Genomic DNA, 13,079 nt, shown 5'->3' on the forward strand with positions numbered 1-13,079 from the left:
TCCGAGCAGAACCCGTCAGGGGGGTCCAAGTATCTCTTCCTCCGAGCAGAACCCGTCAGGAGGGTCCAAGTATCTCTTCTTCCCGAGCAGAACCCGCCAGGAGGGTCCAAGTATCTCTTCTTCCAAGCAGAACCCGTCAGGAGGGTCCAAGCATCTCTTCTTCCGAGCAGAACCCGTCAGGGGGGTCCAAGTATCTCTTCCTCTGAGCAGAACCCGTCAGGGGGGTCCAAGTATCTCTTCTTCCCGAGCAGAACCCGCCAGGGGGGTCCAAGTATCTCTTCTTCCGAGCAGAACCACTCAGGGGGGTCCAAGTATCTCTTCTTCCGAGCAGAACCCGTCAGGAGGGTCCAAGTATCTCTTCTTCCGAGCAGAACCCGTCAGGAGGGTCCAAGTATCTCTTCCTCCGAGCAGAACCCGCCAGGAGGGTCCAAGTATCTCTTCTTCCGAGCAGAACCCGCCAGGAGGGTCCAAGTATCTCTTCCTCCAAGCAGAACCCGTCAGGGGGGTCCAAGTATCTCTTCCTCCGAGCAGAACCCGTCAGGGGGGTCCAAGTATCTCTTCTTCCGAGCAGAACCCGTCAGGAGGGTCCAAGTATCTCTTCTTCCGAGCAGAACCCGTCAGGAGGTTCTAGGAATCTTCTCTGTATACTGTGATGTCAGACCTCCAATCTTCTCTGTATACTGTGATGTCAGACCTCCAATCTTCTCTGTATACTGTGATGTCAGACCTCCAATCTTCTCTGTATACTGTGATGTCAGACCTCCAATCTTCTCTGTATACTGTGATGTCAGACCTCCAATCTTCTCTGTATACTGTGATGTCAGACCCCCAATCTTCTCTGTATACTATGATGTCAGACCCCAATCTTCTCTGTATACTGTGATGTCAGACCCCCAATCTTCTCTGTATACTGTGATGTCAGACCTCCAATCTTCTCTGTATACTGTGATGTCAGACCTCCAATCTTCTCTGTATACTGTGATGTCAGACCCCCAATCTTCTCTGTATACTGTGATGTCAGACCTCCAATCTTCTCTGTATACTGTGATGTCAGACCCCCAATCTTCTCTGTATACTGTGATGTCAGACCCCCAATCTTCTCTGTATACTGTGATGTCAGACCTCCAATCTTCTCTGTATACTGTGATGTCAGACCTCCAATCTTCTCTGTATACTGTGGTTGTGGCTCTCCGGCTCGGAATGAGTGCGGCGTCCTCTCGGAAGAGACGGAGTGTGTTGGTGTCGGTGGGAGGGGTCTAATGTGTGCAGCACCTGTAGGTGAGTCATGTCTCTACCTGTAGAGGTGTCTCATCTCATCTCCCCCTGCGGGCGGCTGCCTCTCCGTCCTCAGAGCTCTGTAACCTTATTCCTGATAATTGGCTCAGGTTCCTCCTGCTGTGCACATTGCTGTCTCCTCCACCCATCATCCTCATCCTCCGGGTTCCTCTCCACCCCATCATCCTCATCCTCCGGGTTCATCTCCACCCCATCATCCTCATCCTCCGGGTTCATCTCCACCCCATCATCCTCATCCTCCAGGTTCATCTCTACCCCATCATCCTCAACCTCCGGGTTCATCTCCACCCCATCATCCTCATCCTCCAGGTTCCTCTCCACCCCATCATCCTCATCCTCCAGGTTCATCTCTACCCCATCATCCTCAACCTCCGGGTTCATCTCCATCCCATCATCCTCAACCTCCGGGTTCCTCTCCATCATCCTCAGGGTTCCTCTCCACCCCATCATCCTCATCCTACGGGTTCATCTCCACCCCATTATCCTCATCCTCCAGGTTCATCTCTACCCCATCATCCTCATCCTCCAGGTTCATCTCTACCCCCATCACCCCTCGGGTTCCTCTCCACCCCATCATCCTCACCCTCCAGGTTCATCTCTACCCCCATCATCCTCCGGGTTCATCTCTGCCCCATCATCCTCATCCCCTGGGTTCATCTTCATCCCATCATCCTCACCCTCCGGGTTCCTCTCCACCCCATCATCCTCACCCTCCGGGTTCCTCTCCATCATCCTCAGGGTCCATCTCCACCCCATCATCCTCACCCTCCGGGTTCCTCTCCACCCCATCATCCTCCGGGTTCATCTCTACCCCATCATCCTCACCCTCCGGGTTCCTCTCCACCCCATCGTCTTCATCCTCCAGGTTCATCTCTACCCCATCGGAACGGACCAATCCCGTAGGCCACGCCACGTCACTTCCGGTGCGACGAACCCTGTTTGCGGTCCACCCTGAGACGCACGCCGTCCTGTACGGCATCCTGCACGGCTCGCTGTCTTATGGTTGTTTTGGCACCATATCGCTCCACCTAAAACTCCCCCGTTTTTGCAGACCTCACTGAGGACCAGGACACATCGGACACCAGTGACAACTGACCTCACTAAGGACCAGGACTCATCGGACACCAGTGACAACGGACCTCACTGAGGACCAGGACACATCGGACACCAGTGACAACGGACCTCACTGAGGACCAGGACACATCGGACATCAGTGACGATGGACCTCACTGAGGACCAGGACACATCGGACACCAGTGACAACGGACCTCACTGAGGACCAGGACTCATCGGACACCAGTGACGACGGACCTCACTGAGGACCAGGACTCATCGGACACCAGTGACAACGGACCTCACTGAGGACCAGGACACATCGGACACCAGTGACAACAGACCTCACTGAGGACCAGGACTCATCGGACACCAGTGACAACGGACCTCACTGAGGACCAGGACACATCGGACACCAGTGACGACGGATCTCACTGAGGACCAGGACTCATCGGACACCAGTGACGACGGACCTCACTGAGGACCAGGACACATCGGACACCAGTGACAGGGGACCTCACTGAGGACCAGGACACATCGGACACCAGTGACAACGGACCTCACTAAGGACCAGGACTCATCGGACACCAGTGACAATGGACCTCACTGAGGACCAGGACACATCGGACACCAGTGACAATGGACCTCAATGAGGACCAGGACACATCAGACACCAGTGACAACGGACCTCACTGAGGACCAGGACACATCGGACATCAGTGACGACGGACCTCACTGAGGACCAGGACACATGGGACACCAGTGACAACGGACCTCACTGAGGACCAGGACTCATCGGACACCAGTGACGACGGACCTCACTGAGGACCAGGACACATCGGACAGCAGTGACAACGGACCTCACTGAGGACCAGGACACATCGGACACCAGTGACGACGGACCTCACTGAGGACCAGGACACATCGGACACCAGTGACAATGGACCTCACTGAGGACCAGGACACATCGGACACCAGTGACAATGGACCTCACTGAGGACCAGGACACATCGGACACCAGTGACGACAGACCTCACTGAGGACCAGGACACATGGGACACCAGTGACAACGGACCTCACTGAGGACCAGGACTCATCGGACACCAGTGACGACGGACCTCACTGAGGACCAGGACACATCGGACAGCAGTGACAACGGACCTCACTGAGGACCAGGACACATCGGACACCAGTGACGACGGACCTCACTGAGGACCAGGACACATCGGACACCAGTGACGACGGACCTCACTGAGGACCAGGACACATCGGACACCAGTGACAACGGACCTCACTGAGGACCAGGACACATTGGACACCAGTGACAACGGACCTCACTAAGGACCAGGACACATCGGACACCAGTGACGACTGACCTCACTGAGGACCAGGACACATCGGACACCAGTGACGACTGACCTCACTGAGGACCAGGACACATCGGACACCAGTGACAACGGACCTCTGCAAAACTATATGTAAAGGGCAACTTGAAGTTTCTTTCCATGAGTGATCGGGGCTGCCCGAGAGTGGAGTGTGGAGGAGTGGTGGAGTCCATGGATCACTTTCTGCTTCAGTGCCCTTTCAATATAGAGGTGTACAAGAGGGTGGGGAGGGCTCTGAGTATACCCTTCCTCCCCCATATGAGTTATGCAGAGTGGGTGTATGGGGCATTCCAGACTCATCGGGATTATGATTTGGAAACACTTTTTTTAGTTAGTCTAGTAGTCCGTTTTTTCACATGGAGTGCACGGTGTCAGGTATCCTTGCGGAGTAAAATCCTCCCTGTCGATGTGGTGGTGCAGGATATTCTGGGTGAGGTTGGGAAGATTCGGGGTCTTGAGAAAAACAGGTGGCAGCAGGAGGCCTGGATAAAGGCGTGGAGGAATATCAGGACTCTGTAGCTGCTGCCTGTTGATCTCGGGGTGTGCGGCTTTCTTTCTATCCTTGCTTCACTCCCCTAGATTTTCAGATCAAATATATTTTTGATAAAAGGCTCCATGCATGGTGACGGTGATGTTCCTTAGTCTGGCTTCTCGTAGGGATAATGTTTATTTTGTTCTTGTTCTTTCTGTTTGTATTTATATTCAATTATTTTGTAAATATGTTTTACTTATTTATTATGGTTTTATTGTATATGTTGTTGTTTGTAAGATTCTCAATAAACAAAATTAACCCCTCATAATGGGCACAGCGGGTGTACAGACCCGGGAACTCAGCACAGGGATGGTGGGAACCCCTCATAATGGGCACAGCGGGTGTACAGACCCGGGAACTCAGCACAGGGATGGTGGGAACCCCTCATAATGGGCACAGCGGGTGTACAGACCTCGGAACTCAGCACAGGGATGGTGGGAACCCCTCATAATGGGGCACAGCGGGGGTAAAGACCCGGGAACTCAGCCCAGGGATGGTGGGAACCCCTCATAATGGGGCACAGCGGGTGTACAGACCCGGGAACTCAGCACAGGGATGGTGGGAACCCCTCATAATGGGCACAGCGGGTGTACAGACCCGGGAACTCAGCACAGGGATGGTGGGAACCCCTCATAATGGGCACAGCGGGTGTACAGACCCGGGAACTCAGCACAGGGATGGTGGGAACCCCTCATAATGGGCACAGCGGGTGTACAGACCCGGGAACTCAGCACAGGGATGGTGGGAACTCCTCATAATGGGCACCGCAGGTGTACAGACCCGGGAACTCAGCACAGGGATGGTGGGAACCCCTCATAATGGGCACAGCGGGTGTACAGACCCGGGAACTCAGCACAGGGATGGTGGGAACCCCTCATAATGGGGCACAGCGGGTGTACAGACCCGGGAACTCAGCACAGGGATGGTGGGAACCCCTCATAATGGGGCACTGCGGGTGTACAGACCCGGGAACTCAGCAAAGGGATGGTGGGAACCCCTCATAATGGGCACAGCGGGTGTACAGACCCGGGAACTCAGCACAGGGATGGTGGGAACCCCTCATAATGGGCACAGCGGGTGTACAGACCCGGGAACTCAGCACAGGGATGGTGGGAACCCCTCATAATGGGGCACAGCGGGTGTACAGACCCGGGAACTCAGCACAGGGATGGTGGGAACCCCTCATAATGGGGCACAGCGGGGTGTACAGACCCGGGAACTCAGCACAGGGATGGTGGGAACTCCTCATAATGGGGCACAGCGGGTGTACAGACCCGGGAACTCAGCACAGGGATGGTGGGAACCCCTCATAATGGGCACAGCGGGTGTACAGACCCGGGAACTCAGCACAGGGATGGTGGGAACCCCTCATAATGGGCACAGCGGGTGTACAGACCCGGGAACTCAGCACAGGGATGGTGGGAAACTGCCATTCCACTCCTTGTCAGTGAGGGTGTGGTTGCTGGTTCCTTTGCTCCTGAGACCAGGGGCTAGAGTGGCTTCTCTTCCCCCAGGAGGGATGCTGGATCCTGGGGAAGAGCCGGGCGGGGCCCCCCTGGATAGGCCTGTGGAAGATTCTGGGCCTACCCAAAGGAAAGATGAGTCCCTGTCAGCCTCCAGACAGAGGACTGTCAGTAAGTTGAAGCGGATTGAGAAGGAGGAGGAGAAATTGATGGTTTTGATGGCCGAGTTCAGAAAGAAAAAACAGATCTGTGCTAAAGTATACAGTAAGAAAAGACCGGCTCTGAGGCCTGAGCTGAAGGACCTGGAACAAGCTGTGAGGAAACAGAAGGATTTGCTGTATTCTCTGAAGGAGAAGAGCGGAATATTTAAAAAAATATATAAGAATGAGGAGCGATTTAATCGCATGAGAAGAGGAGCCGCTTCATGCATGGAGGATGGGGAAGCCAGCGAGGAGATGCAGGTGCAGGCACCTCTGACATTCGCTGAGCCCTCTGCCCCCTTCACACCCCAGCAATGTGGCACATCTCAGGAGGGTGAAGGTCCTGCCATGCTGGATTTCATAACCAAGTTGGAATCCCCTCCAGATGCGGCTTCCCCGGATGGTGATGTCAAGATGGACGCCGTTTCTAGTCCTGTGGAGAGAGCAAGATCCACCATGGAGTCTGCAGCAGCTGAGGGAAGCTCTGATCCCAGCCATAAAATCGCACAGGTGACAACCCAGCAAGCAGGTACAGTGTGTGTGCAGGATGGTGGTGGGAACTTTATTAATGACAATAAGCTTGCTGAGGGTTGTAGTGCTGCAGGCAGTCAGCCCATGGACAATGTACAGCATACACCTGATAAAAACTGCCAGTCTGCGGAAAGGTCCATGGACAATACAGTGACTTTGCCTGGACCAGGCACAGCGGCTGTACCTGCGAATGATGGAGGAGATGCTGGGTGCAGTGGTGCCACAACTCAGCAGAAGTCTGCATTGGACAGGACTGGAGCTGTGTGTACAGAGCGGGGGGAGGGGGTGGGTCCTGCCTCTGCTAATACAATCCCAGCTGAATCAGACGCTTTGCCGGCAGGTGTGACTGTGTCTAAGGACAGGACTGCAAATGCTGGGGGTGGAAGGAAATCCTATGCTGGTGTTGCTGCTGCAGGATCTGGGAAGGGGGAACAAGCAGGGAAGGAGCATGGGAATGGGTTGTCTCCCTCCCTGTTTAAAAGGAGGAATGTTGTGCAGCTGAGGTGGGAAGGCGGTGGAATCCCCCCACACAGGAGGGCGGTGGTGGATAAGATCCTACAGATGGGGTTCACGCCCGCAGATATCTTCGCCCTGATCAGTCCGGCAGGTTCCTATGAGTATGATTTGTCCTTTCTCCGTCCGGAGTCTTTGGACATTTTTTGGGAGAAATATGAACACGTGTGTAGGGGCCTGCCGGACTGGAAGGGGCTCATGCCCAAACTTGTCTCCCGCCAGCCACTCATTAAAGTGGTCACGATTCTGGTCCGCAATGAGTCTATACCACCGGGGGATCTATGTATATGGCTGAGGAGGTATGGAGACGTCCTGGGCCCCCTAAAGAAGATTCTGGATGATCGGGGAATATGGACGGGGGGATGGTCTGCTCAGTTGAAACTAAAAGTCATTGACAATGTCGTCCAGCATCTGCCATCCTCAGCTTTCCTGGGGAGGGACAGGCTGACCATCTTCTATCCGGGCCAGCCAAAGCTCTGCAATAAATGTGGAGACAAGAGTCACCTTGCATCCTCCTGTCCAGTGATGAAGTGCTCTCTGTGCCAGGGTATAGGACATCTGGCTAAGGATTGTAACCTCATAAGGTGCAATCTGTGCAATGCGGTGGGACATCCTTATAGCCAGTGTCCTGAGGCAATGCACAATAAGCCTGAGCTCATGAGGGAGTTCTTCCGCCTGGACATGGAGGATGCTCGGAGCTCAACAGCTGGAGGGCCTGTGAGTCCATCTGAGTCTGTGCCAATTCCCAATGTGTCCGTGGTGCCCCAGACTGTGCCAATTCACAATGTGTCAGTGGTGCCCCAGACTGTGCCAATTCCCAATGTGTCCGTGGTGCCCCAGACTGTGCCAATTCCCAATGTGTCAGTGTCTTCCCAGTCTGTAAGTAAGGTGTCAGTTGCAGAGAGTGTGTCCAATCCTTCTGTGTCTTCTAAAATTGCAGAGGCAGCAAGAGGTGCTGGTGCATCAGGTGCGGTGCCAGTCCCCCTCCCTCGATGCTGCAGGGTTCCTGTTAAGGATGGTGGGGTGCAGAGGAGTGGGGAGGATGGTGAAGAGGCTGGCCTGGGGGTAGATAAGGGAAGGGAGTATGGGGGGGAGGGGGGTGAAGGGTGTGGGGAGGCTGCTGACTCCGGGTTGTCCAAGGATGATATGGAGTGGTTGGAGGATAAAAGGAGGAGAGGCAAAAAGAAGGGGAAAAAAGGAGGTACAGTTACCTTAAGTCCTGAGGTTTTGCCTTTGGCGAATAAATTTACGGTACTGTCTGAGGATGACTATGAATGGGACTCGTTCAGTTCTGCATCCTCTATGGATGAAGAGTGCCAGGGTGCCACGAAGCGCGCTGGTTCTCCAGGGAGAGGGAGGAGCCAGGCTGGGAAACAGCCTCAGCCACCTTAATGGCAGTTCCCACTCACTTTATATAAAAGGTGACATGCATGGTGATGCTCTTTAGTCTGGCTCTCCCGTAGGGATTATGTTGTGCGCAATTTGGTTTGCACCGTTTATTATGTTCTTGTGTTTGTTTCTGTTTTGTATAGTCATATTCAATTGTTTTGTAAATATGTTTTATTTATTATGGTTTTATTGGATATAAGTTGTTGTTTGTAAGATTTTTTCAATAAACAAAATTAACCCCTCATAATGGGGCACAGCGGGTGTACAGACCCAGGAACTCAGCACAGGGATGGTGGGAACCCCTCATAATGGGCACAGCGGGTGTACAGACCCGGGAACTCAGCACAGGGATGGTGGGAACCTCTCATAATGGGCACAGCGGGTGTACAGACCCAGGAACTCAGCACAGGGATGGTGGGAACCCCTCACAATGGGGCACAGCGGGTGTAGAGACCCGGGAACTCAGCACAGGGATGGTGGGAACCCCTCATAATGGGGCACTGCGGGTGTACAGACCCGGGAACTCAGCACAGGGATGGTGGGAACCCCTCATAACGGGGCACAGACCCAGGAACTCAGCACAGGGATGGTGGGAACCCCTCACAATGGGGCACAGCGGGTGTAGAGACCCGGGAACTCAGCACAGGGATGGTGGGAAACTGCCATTCCACTCCTTGTCAGTGAAGGGTGTGGTTGCTAGTTCCTTTGCTCCTGTGCTCCAGAGACCAGGGGCTAGAGTGGCTTCTCTGCCCCAGGAGGGATGCTGGATCCTGGGGAAGAGCCGGGCGGGGCCCCCCTGGATAGGCCTGTGGAAGATTCTGGGCCTACCCAAAGGAAAGATGAGTCCCTGTCAGCCTTCAGACAGAGGACTGTCAGTAAGTTGAAGCGGATTGAGAAGGAGGAGGAGAAATTGATGGTTTTGATGGTCGAGTTCAGAAAGAAAAAACAGATCTGTGCTAAAGTATACAGTAAGAAAAGACCGGCTCTGAGGCCTGAGCTGAAGGACCTGGAACAAGCTGTGAGGAAACAGAAGGATTTGCTGTATTCTCTGAAGGAGAAGAGCGGAATATTTAAAAATATATATAAGAATGAGGAGCGATTTAATCGCATGAGAAGAGGAGCCGCTTCATGCATGGAGGATGGGGAAGCCAGCGAGGAGATGCAGGTGCAGGCACCTCTGACATTCGCTGAGCCCTCTGCCCCCCTTCACACCCCAGCAATGTGGCACATCTCAGGAGGGTGAAGGTCCTGCCATGCTGGATTTCATAACCAAGTTGGAATCCCCTCCAGATGCGGTTTCCCCGGATGGTGATGTCAAGATGGACGCCGTTTCTAGTCCTGTGGAGAGAGCAAGATCCACCATGGAGTCTGCAGCAGCTGAGGGAAGCTCTGATCCCAGCCATAAAATCGCACAGGTGACAACCCAGCAAGCAGGTACAGTGTGTGTGCAGGATGGTGGTGGGAACTTTATTATTGACAATAAGCTTGCTGAGGGTTGTAGTGCTGCAGGCAGTCAGCCCATGGACAATGTACAGCATACACCTGATAACTGCCAGTCTGCGGAGAGGTCCATGGACAATACAGTGACTTTGCCTGGACCAGGCACAGCGGCTGTACCTGTGAATGATAGAGGAGATGCTGGGTGCAGTGGTGCCACAACTCTGCAGAAGTCTGCATTGGACAGGACTGGAGCTGTGTGTACAGAGCGGGGGGAGGGGGTGGGTCCTGCCTCTGCTAATACAATCCCAGCTGAATCAGACGCTTTGCCGGCAGGTGTGACTGTGTCTAAGGACAGGACTGCAAGTACTGGGGGTGGAAGGAAATCCTATGCTGGTGTTGCTGCTGCAGGATCTGGGAAGGGGGAACAAGCAGGAAAAGAGCATGGGAATGGGTTGTCTTCCTCCCTGTTTAAAAGGAGGAATGTTGTGCAGCTGAGGTGGGAAGGTGGTGGAATCCCCCCACATAGGAGGGCGGTGGTGGATAGGATTCTACAGATGGGGTTCACGCCCGCAGATATCTTCGCCCTGATCAGTCCGGCAGGTTCCTATGAGTATGATTTGTCCTTTCTCCGCCCGGAGTCTTTGGACATTTTTTGGGAGAAATATGAACGTGTGTGTAGGGGCCTGCCGGACTGGAAGGGGCTCATGCCCAAACTTGTCTCCCGCCAGCCACTCATTAAAGTGGTCACGATTCTGGTCCGCAATGAGTCCATACCACCGGGGGATCTATGTATATGGCTGAGGAGGTATGGAGACGTCCTGGGCCCCCTAAAGAAGATTCTGGATGACCGGGGAATATGGACGGGGGGATGGTCTGTGCAGCTAAAACTAAAGATCATTGATAATGTCGTCCAGCATCTGCCATCCTCAGCTTTCCTGGGGAGGGACAGGCTGACCATCTTCTATCCGGGCCAGCCAAAGCTCTGCAATAAATGTGGAGACAAAAGTCACCTTGCATCCTCCTGTCCAGTGATGAAGTGCTCTCTGTGCCAGGGTATAGGACATCTGGCTAAGGATTGTAACCTCATAAGGTGCAATCTGTGCAATGCAGTGGGGCATCCTTATAGCCAGTGTCCTGAGGCAATGCACAATAAGCCTGAGCTCATGAGGGAGTTCTTCCGCCTGGACATGGAGGATGCTCAGGGCTCAGCAGCTGGAGGGCCTGTGAGTCCATCTGAGTCTGTGCCAATTCCCAATGTGTCCGTGGTGCCCCAGACTGTGCCAATTCCCAATGTGTCCGTGGTGCCCCAGACTGTGCCAATTCCCAATGTGTCAGTGTCTTCCCAGTCTGTAAGTAAGGTGTCAGTTGCAGAGAATGTGTCCAATCCTTCTGTGTCTTCTAAAATTGCAGAGGCAGCAAGAGGTGCTGGTGCATCAGGTGCGGTGCCAGTCCCCCTCCCTCGATGCTGCAGGGTTCCTGTTAAGGATCGTGGGGTGCAGAGGAGTGGGGAGGATGGTGAAGAGGCTGGCCTGGGGGTAGATAAGGGAAGGGAGTATGGGGGGGAGGGGGGTGAAGGGTGTGGGGAGGCTGCTGACTCCGGTTTGTCCAAGGATGATATGGAGTGGTTGGAGGATAAAAGGAGGAGAGGCAAAAAGAAGGGGAAAAAAGGAGGTACAGTTACCTTAAGTCCTGAGGTTTTGCCTTTGGCGAATAAATTTACGGTACTGTCTGAGGATGACTATGAATGGGACTCGTTCAGTTCTGCATCCTCTATGGATGAAGAGTGCCAGGGTGCAACGAAGCGCGCTGGTTCTCCAGGGAGAGGGAGTAGCCAGGCTGGGAAACAGCCTCAGCCACCTTAATGGCAGTTCCCACTCACTTTATATAAAAGGCGACATGCATGGTGATGCTCTTTAGTCTGGCTCTCCCGTAGGGATTATGTTGTGCGCAATTTGGTTTGCACCGTTTATTATGTTCTTGTGTTTGTTTCTGTTTTGTATAGTCATATTCAATTGTTTTGTAAATATGTTTTATTTATTATGGTTTTATTGGATATAAGTTGTTGTTTGTAAGATTTTTTCAATAAACAAAATTAACCCCTCATAATGGGCACAGCGGGTGTACAGACCCGGGAACTCAGCACAGGGATGGTGGGAACCCCTCATAATGGGCACAGACCCGGGAACTCAGCACAGGGATGGTGGGAACCCCTCATAATGGGCACAGCGGGTGTACAGACAGACCCGGGAACTCAGCACAGGGATGGTGGGAACCTCTCATAATGGGCACAGCGGGTGTACAGACCCGGGAACTCAGCACAGGGATGGTGGGAACCCCTCATAATGGGCACAGCGGGTGTACAGACCCGGGAACTCAGCACAGGGATGGTGGGAACCCCTCATAATGGGGCGCAGCGGGTGTACAGACCCGGGAACTCAGCACAGGGATGGTGGGAACCTCTCATAATGGGCACAGCGGGTGTACAGACCCGGGAACTCAGCACAGGGATGGTGGGAACCTCTCATAATGGGCACAGCGGGTGTACAGACCCGGGAACTCAGCACAGGGATGGTGGGAACCCCTCATAATGGGCACAGCGGGTGTACAGACCCGGGAACTCAGCACAGGGATGGTGGGAACCCCTCATAATGGGCACAGCGGGTGTACAGACCCGGGAACTCAGCACAGGGATGGTGGGAACCCCTCATAATGGGCACAGCGGGTGTACAGACCCGGGAACACAGCACAGGGATGGTGGGAACCCCTCATAATGGGCACAGCGGGTGTACAGACCCGGGAACACAGCACAGGGATGGTGGGAACTCCTCATAATGGGCACAGCGGGTGTACAGACCCGGAAACCCCTCATAATGGGACACAGCGGGGGGTGTACAGACCCGGGAACTCAGCACAGGGATGGTGGGAACTCCTCATAATGGGCACAGCGGGGGTACAGACCCGGGAACTCAGCACAGGGATGGTGGGAACCCCTCATAATGGGCACAGCGGGTGTACAGACCCGGGAACTCAGCACAGGGATGGTGAAAACCCCTCATAATGGGCACAGCGGGTGTACAGACCCGGGAACTCAGCACAGGGATGGTGGGAACTCCTCATAATGGGCACAGCGGGGGTACAGACCCGGGAACTCAGCACAGGGATGGTGGGTACCCCTCACCTGGTCGGCATCCACCCAAAGTGAATAATGAGTTTCGGGTGACAGAAGAGCGCAGAGCGGATGATGAAAGAATGACATTCAGATTACAGGGACACGGAA

This window comes from Rana temporaria, chromosome 6 (assembly GCF_905171775.1).
Source record: "Rana temporaria chromosome 6, aRanTem1.1, whole genome shotgun sequence".
Classification (NCBI taxonomy): Eukaryota; Metazoa; Chordata; class Amphibia; order Anura; family Ranidae; genus Rana; species Rana temporaria.